The sequence below is a fragment of the Trachemys scripta genome, chromosome 8 (assembly GCF_013100865.1).
Source record: "Trachemys scripta elegans isolate TJP31775 chromosome 8, CAS_Tse_1.0, whole genome shotgun sequence".
NCBI classification, from domain to species: Eukaryota; Metazoa; Chordata; order Testudines; family Emydidae; genus Trachemys; species Trachemys scripta.
The window spans coordinates 96,444,493-96,452,779 of NC_048305.1; the positions used below are offsets into that span (position 1 = coordinate 96,444,493).

At 48.2% G+C, this 8,287-nt stretch overlaps 1 protein-coding gene across 2 annotated transcripts in view; it reads right to left on the reverse strand.

The window, feature by feature from the left end:
* Nucleotides 1–7,451, reverse strand: part of ACOT11 (acyl-CoA thioesterase 11) — a 77,511-nt gene extending 70,060 nt beyond the window's left edge. Inside the window, exon 1 of one of the 2 annotated variants that reach the window (XM_034778759.1) lies at nucleotides 7,217–7,451. The gene's annotated coding sequence lies outside the window, so the exon portion shown is untranslated. The remainder of the gene's footprint in view (nucleotides 1–7,216) is intronic. The other variant, XM_034778760.1, reaches the window with a different exon arrangement.
* Nucleotides 7,452–8,287: the final 836 nt, after the last annotated feature.

Below are 8,287 nucleotides of genomic sequence, written 5' to 3' on the forward strand. Positions count from 1 at the left end.
ATTATCACTTCAAAAGTTTTTTTTCTCTTAATTAATTGGCCTCTCAGAGTTGGTAAGACAACTCCCACCTGTTTATGCTCTCTGTATGTGTGTATATATATCTCCTCATTATATGTTCCATTCTATATGCATCCGAAGAAGTGGGCTGTAGTCCACGAAAGCTTATGCTCTAATAAATTTGTTAGTCTCTAAGGTGCCACAAGTACTCCTGTTCTTCTTTTTGCGGATACAGACTAACACGGCTGTTACTCTGAAATTTGAGAAAAGGGAATTTCCTTACTGAGGGGCGCAGGGGATAGGAAGACAGGTAGGAAGACACAGACCTCACTGGCAAACGAACAAAAAAATGTGCTCTTACCATTGAGTTAACACCATTTTTTTCTGCAGCGAAGACAAGGCTGGATTCCAAGAGCACGTTGGCCTCCTAAAAGAACTTAAGTTCTGTCTTTTCTTTTCTTGCAACTGCAGAAGGAAGCCCATCTAACTAAGGCCTGGGCTACATTTCAAAGTCAGATCAACTAGCTACATTGCTCAGGGCAGTGAAAATTGTGCCATCGTTAAGGCGACCTAAACCAAGCCCCACTGTGCTGCAAGTAGATGGAAGAATTCTTCTGTCAATCAATCAAGCTACTGCTTCTCAAAGGAAGTGGATTAACTACATCAATGGAAAAAACGCCTTCTGTCAATGTAGGAAGTGTCTCCACTATTGGGCTACATCGGCACAGCTGCACTGTAGACATACCCATAGTGCAGGGGTGGGCAAACTTTTTGGCCTGAGGGCCGCATCGGGTTTAATAAATTGTATGGAGGGCCAGTTAGGGGAGGGGGTCGTCCCCCCCCCGCCCCGGGACTCCTGCCCCATCCAACCCCCCCATTCCCTGACGGCCCCTCTGGGACCCCTGCCCCATCCACACACCCCCGCTCCCTGTCCCATGACTGCCCCCAGAGTCCAGCCACCCCATTGAACCCCCCCTTCCTTGCTTCCCCCCCAGGGACCCCTGCCCCTATTCAACCCCCTATTCCCCACCCCCAACCCCTATCCACACCCCTGCCCACCACCCCGAACTCCCCTGCCCTCTATCCAACGCCCCTGCTCCCTGCCCCCTTACTGTGCTGCCTGGAGCGCCGGTGGCTGGCGGTGCTACAGCTGCCGCCCGGCTGGAGCTGGGCCACGCTGCTGCCACCACCACGCAGCACAGAGCTCCGGGTCAGGCCGGGCTCTGCAGCTGCGCTGCCTCAGGCGCTCACAGCCCCGCCGCCCAGAGCATTGCGCCAGCGGTGGAGCGATTTAACTGAGGCTGGGGGGGAGGGGGGAGAAGAGACAGCAAGGGTGGGGCCGGGGGCAAGCCTCCAGGCCAGGAGCTCGGGGGCCGGGCAGGATGGTCGGCCCGTAGTTTGCCCACCCCGCCATAGTGTGTAGTTAAGTGTAAGGTTAGTCTCTGCTAGCTATGCATGGCTGTTTGTTGTTTTCATAGCATTTTCTCCAATGCTTTGTTCCATTTACAAATAAACCTGCTTGTTTTTAAAAAGTGGTTGGTTGCTATCTCATGGTCACAGGCTCCTGAAGGGAAGAGGGACAGACAGTACTGCACAGGCCTGAGTGGATAAGTGGCTAGCACAGGCAGGATGCTGGATCCAGATCCTGGTCTAAGAGTGGGAGAAGTGCAAAATCTCACTCCCAAGACAGGTAAAGGCATGAGGGCTGACAGCTGATGGGGTGCATGAAGAGAGGCCAGAGATGCAACCAGCTCCATAATCCTGACACAGGTTTTGCACCAATATAGCCAAGCACCTTCCACTCCCAGCTAGGTCACTTTGCTTATTCATGTAGATGACCAATGACACATCACCACATGGCATCCTTTCTGCTCCCTGTTTAAATGACTGAAACTTGAGTAGGGGGGGGGCAATAAATGGAAGGCAGTGTGACCTGGTGAACAGGGCACTGGACTGGAATTCAGAAGACTTAGGTTCTATCCCCAGTTCTACCACTGGGTGACCTTGGGCAAAAAATCACTTCACATCATACCTCAGTTTGCCCATCTGTAAGATGGGGATAATGATACTGACTTCCTTTGTAAAGCACTTTAAGACCTATAGAAGAAGGAGAGCTAGGGATTCATAATTAAACAACAAACCATGGATGCTCTCATCCACACACAAATGCCTTGATCACAAAGGCCAGGCAAATAAAATGGAGGGGGAGGGAGGAAATATGTAGATGGCTGAACTGCCATTTAGAATCTTAGTGAACGCTGTTCTTGCCATCTCCAAACAGCTGGAAATTAGAAGTGGAAGAGACGTTCAGGATCATCTCATCTGTCAACCAGGCACTGGCGGGAAGATGTCAGGTGAATAAGATCTCACGTGCTCTGTGCAGCAGTTTTAGACGACACAAGCAACGCACCCAATGCACCACTTCCTTTGGGAGACCATCCCATCATCTTACAGAATGCAGGCCTTTGACCTGATATTTAACCTGCATTTTCCTTTGTTCAGCTTCATCCTGTTACTCCTCATTGTACCCCCAGCTCCTGGGGATATTTAAAAATGGGGGGGGGACAATGAGCAGTGACAATGTAGATCTCATGGGGGATTATTGGTCTGTAATTAAGCAATATCCATAGTAACAAGCAAATCTGCATGTGTTAAAAAATTAACTTGACCTAGTTTGAGAAATTCTAGCGTCTCAACAATGCATCATGTTTCCCCAGAAATTCACCAGTGCCAACAAAGGGCCCTGTTCTGAGGAGAAGGAGCTTTAAATAAATTCACTGCGGCAAAGGAGGAGGGTCAGAAAGAACAGGGTGGGAGGGGGGAGGAAGAGGGGGAAGGATGGTGGTTCAGTGAGTCAAGTAACCTAATGATTCCTGACATTTTACACATCACATCACAAGGCTCCTCAGCGGAGAGAGAAACAGAACAGCCAGTTTTGCTGCCAGAACAAAAAAGGTACACTCACCGTTTGGTCACCAAGCCTTGCTCCGGAGCAGATGAAGTTTAAAGATGTTGTGAAAGTTTAAAGACTGTTACCACGAGAAACAGGAAAGACGCAGAATATCCAGCAGACGTAGCAACTGAGGTCAGGAGATATATGGATACACTCAGCAGTTCAGAGAGGTTTTTCCCCTTCCCCTCCCTTTCTAGAGAGGCCATCATTGTAATATTTGGCCCTGTTTATGGGTTTTACATGGCTGCAGTTTACCATAGTACCTGAGCTCCTGCCATGTAAAAAAAAAAAAAAAAAATCATGAGCGGCAGCGAAGTCCGTAATGGACTTGATTGTCTGAGACCCTAATATTTGTATTTTATTGGTACCTGGTATTTTATTATTGTTAAACACGTATATTGCAGTAGCCTCCGATGGCAACACGCAGGCTGCCCCCCTCCCCATGCAACATACAAACACATCACAAGTGCCCCATAGTCCCTGCTGTTCCCACCCCCCCTTTTTTTTTTCTCCTAACAATCTTTGAAAGCTGCTTTTTGATGTTGTTTTGTTGAACTAGTGGAGCTGCCTGGCCAAGAAACAGGCATTAGAAGTTAGGGCTCCTAAGGGACTTGCTCCTTGCAAAAAGTTAATGAAATAAAGCACTCGCAAATAAACGTTTTTCAAACGTACAGTTCCCTGCCATGAAACCACTCTCACACTTCCAAGAGCCGAGCAAATTCAAGCCCTTACAGGTCATTTCAGGACTGTAATTTGTGCTGACCTTCGGAGGTTAGTCCTGGGCATCAGGCCGTGCTGCTGATCTTCAAAGAACCCGAGCAATCCATTTACACTGGGTTGGATCAGGTTTCACATCCAAGGAGGACTTGGCAAGCGAGAGGGACAGAATTTGTTTGTTAAATTAAAAGCTAATACCATGGCTCCCCCTGATTTTTGTAGACCTGGCAAGGGACCCCATGAGCAGGGCCGGCTCTGGCTTTTTGGCCGCCCCAAGCAAAAAAACATAGGGCGGCCAGAACGGGAAAGAAAAAAAAAAAAAAAAAAAAAAAACCTGGCCGGAGTGCGGGTGCAGGGGGACCAGCTAGCGGGGAGGAGGGAACGGGTGGGGGAGAGAGAGAAGGGGGGCGGCCAGGTCTACAGCAGGACGCTGCCACGCAGCCCGCCGCGCCTCACCGCCTGCCGAGAGGGCTCCGCTCCGGTCGGCGGGGAGGGAAGGACGAGGACTGCCCTGCTGGGCTTGCTGCAGGGCGCTCCCATCCTCCGTGCCGCCGCCCCCTACAGGGCGGCTGGAGCAGAACAAAAAAAAAAAAAAAAGCGGCCGTGCCACCCTAGGATTGGGCCGAATGCCGCCTCGTTCAATCTGCCGCTCCAAACACCAGCTTGCTCGGCTGGTGCCTGGAGCACTAGGTTAGGGAAGCAAAGCCTAGTGCACTCCCTCCTGAAGGCTGAGACGAGGAACATCTGCCTGAAGGTAGCGAGTCTGGTAGTTAGCGGCTAGACTGCCCCACATAAGGGCAAAAGCAGGAACATCTTGCAAAGATTCATCAGCCTTTGGAGAACCTCCCACCCATCACAAGGATAACCCCTGCAAATGGGTGCCAACGAAAGATACCATTGTAGGGCACTATCAGAAGGTAACCCTCTGTCTTCCATTTGGTAGAGAATGACTTCTCTCTTCCCGCTCCATGCCGAGTATATTAGCTCAGACAAACATCGGATTCTTTTCAGAATCTGTTGTGGCTTAACCTACACGCCCATGGGAACTGGTTCCCTTAGGGCCTGTTAGGCATCAGGACTTGTTTACGGTTTTCAAAAAGGTCTTGCCAGCTTGGAAGAAAGAAATCAGTGTGCAAATCCAACGCCTTCCAAGACCTTCCCGCACACTGCTGCCTGCCTGAATGCATTGCTTTCACTACACTCCAACGCTCGGCCCGTGAAATGACATAGGGCATTGTTCGGAGGCATAAGCCTGCTAAGGCACCACACACTGACCCCATGCAATTCGCAGCGTAGGAGCCACTAAGAGAGACAAGCTGAGTCACATAGCAAGGACACAAACCAGAAAAATGAATGGACTAGAACGGAGTCCAATTTGGCTCCGGACAAGCTGGATTTTGAGTGTTCTCTGGCAGCGCGTACGATGCTTAACTAGGATTTTGTTGAGCATTGGAGTCATGCGGTGTTCTAGGGAAGCAGGAGAAAGGTGGGGCCAAATCCAACCCTGGTGTAAGTGAATCAGCTTCATTTGTCAGCTGAATGGCTCATTGGAAATGGACGGCCCAAGCCACACGAGAAACCTTTACCGCTGACAAATATGGGTTTCTGGTCTGTGCCAGACCCCCTTTCTCCCCAGCCTCATCTGGGTCAGATTCCCTTCCTCCTCTCTCCATCCTCAGGGACCCACTTAAATAACCCACCAAATAGCAAGAAAGAATAGGGCCAATAGCACGACAGGTAACCACCTTGCTTATTGCAAGCCTGTTGCATACATGTGCAAGAGGTAACTCTTCCTCCTAGCATTGCGATTCCAAGAGTAATTTTGTTGGTTTCCAACGGACTATTGTTACTGCCCCTGTGCTCGTTAATTTCTTAAGATCACATCACCAAAGGATGCCCACAAAAGCTGAAATGAAAATCAGCTTGTCAAGTCACTTGAAAACAAGTTGAGAAGCATCAGGATAATAAAAAAGAAGCACTTGCATGCTGGGGTTTGTGCAGAGATGGAAGGTTTCATTTTACAGCTGTCCCACTGAGGACTCCAAAGTCCCCACTGATTACTTTGTGCAAAAATGGCCTTAACACAGCGGGCTCTGAATGCAAAGGTCAGAATACTATTATCACGTGTGTTATAGCAGCTTTCATCTAGAAGGATTCCAAAGCATTGTGGGAACCTGTTGGTAAACCTGACTGACAGGCAGGCATTGCTGGGGCAGAGCAAAGTATGGGTTTAAACCACACACAGGAACACTACACAACTGCTCAACAGCAGCAAGTTAATGCTTGACATTTGTGTAGCTTACGGTTTTAATTTGCACACGAAACCCAGAGTCTGTCATGCCTCTGCCATCCCCCTGGTCCTCCTTAAAAAAAAACTGCTTCTTTCAAAAGACCTATAAATTCTAGTCCTTCCCCCAAAGGGGTATTTTTAAAAAACACCTGAAAGGGTTAAAGAACACACATGATGCCTGCTAGACAACTCCATTCAATCAGCCACTGCCTGCTGCATGTTCTCCATCCCTCATCTCTATGGTGGGTGGTTTAATTAAAGCCCAGTCCTGCACCACTGTCAGGAGGCTCATGGCCTGAGACTGTAAGCTCCTCAGCACTGCAAGAACCTCGCACGCTAGTAGTGTACTGGCATTTGATAATTAACGGTCTCCAGTAGCTTGTAAGGTTGAAACAAAAGGAGCAGATTTTCAAGAGCAGCTCTAGGCCAGATTTTTCTAGCACTTAGCTCCCACAGCTGGGCCAGATTTTCAGAACAGCTCAGCTCCCACTGAGGCCCCAAAATAAAGGCTAGCCATTCACGCGTTTCCATAGGTGCGGAGTTCTTCTGAAAAAATACAGCCTCCATTTAATGAAAGGTTTAAGATTTCGTCCAGAATTTCACCCACTTAAGCTCTCTCATTTCTGCAATGCTAATAGCACAATTAGGAGTAATACACCCTGCTGGAATAGTTAGTTAGCTGCAAACATCTGGGTCTGGCATCTTCCTCCAGTGCCCATGCCGTAGATTAATGCTACCGAATAGTAAATCCTCATACTGCATCCACACAAGTGGCTTCCCCTGGCGATTTATGAAATTAACCAATATAGATCAGAAGTGTGCTGTCTGGGACGTGCGGCATGTATACAGGCTGCCAGGGTTTCAGGTTACATCCTCCTCCAGGGCACTGCACTGTGCCACACAACACACCCTAAACCCAGAGCTTTCTGCTCCACGCAAGGCAAGTTTAAAAAGTTCATTAGTTTCACTAGAACTAAAAGCCACCCTAAGTTGCTGCCTCATCTAGGAAATGTTTGAAAGGTTTGGTCGCTTTCCTTCCCAAGGCAAACACCAGCCTCAGCCAAAAGAGAAATCTGTGTAAAGTTCTGCATGGAGGCAGCTGTGTCAGTGCAAAAAAGGATTTAGCACTGAACACGTGTACATCCCGCTGGCAGCGCGCTCTCAGCCGCCTCACCAAAACCAGGTGCGCCCCAAGATCAGCAGCTGCCCCCTTTAACAGGCTTCTCACTTCCCAGCAAAGCTGCCTCACAGAATCTCACCTTAGCCAGAAGGAGCTTCACATTTGCTGAACAGGCCAGAGAAATGTTCCTCTGCGACAGGCCAGAATTGTAACAACAGGATCAGGCAGTGACCTGCCGTGAAGGAGGAATACCAGACCACCTGCTTGTACTTTTCACCCCCATGCTCTCTCGCCCTCTTTTCCCTCTCCGGGCCTTTCAGGCAGAGACCCTGCCAAAGCTGTCCTTTGGATCAGAGGAAGCGGCACTCCCCTTAGTTCCTTAAAAACAGTCAGATGAAGTTTTCTTAAGGTGGCACTTACAAGTTCTCGCCTTCCAGATAGTAAACAAAGAAAAGTAGCTGGCTAGTTCTTTGACTTGCTGTCTCTACTTTCCAGCTTAGCTGTTTGCTTCCCCTAGTCTTTTTCTTCTTAAAAAATTACACACACACACACACACACACTTCTATTGGACCTTCAGTCAGACACAATATTCATGAGAAACTGCTACAAATGTGATTAGGAACAAAACTACCAGTTTCAGAATTAAATCACCGAGTACAAGTAAAATTATAAAAGGAAATGGTTGTCAGACAAGGCTTCCACAGGTATGACACAGAAATACCCAGATCTAACACCTACATGTGTCATTTGACAGAAGTATTAAGAGAAAAGGTTGAGCAGACTTTCGGGAATTGATTTTCTTTTAATCTTTTTTCAGGAAGCAGCTAGTCTGTGAATCCTAATGTTTTTCCACCTGTTCCTCAGCTTTGGGTTTAAGACCTACTTACACACAGGTATGACAAGTTTGTAACACACTGTGCATTTTCAGAGGAGTTTTTATTCCATCTCCCACCTTGAATTAAAAAAAAAAAAAAATCAGTGGGTTATTCCAAGTTAGCTCGGGATTCCTTATACATGTAGTGCATGTGACCCCACTGAAAGTGTTAACTTGTAAATGCCAGCTTTGAGAAACTGCTTCATCAGCTATCTTGAGGGTGGTCCATTGTTGCCTAGCAATGTCCGTTTATTCTGATGACAATGTTTGTAAGGTGGGTGGGAAACCTGAACGGGTGCAGACTTTAGCAGGCCTGAACTGGTGTCTTCTGCAATT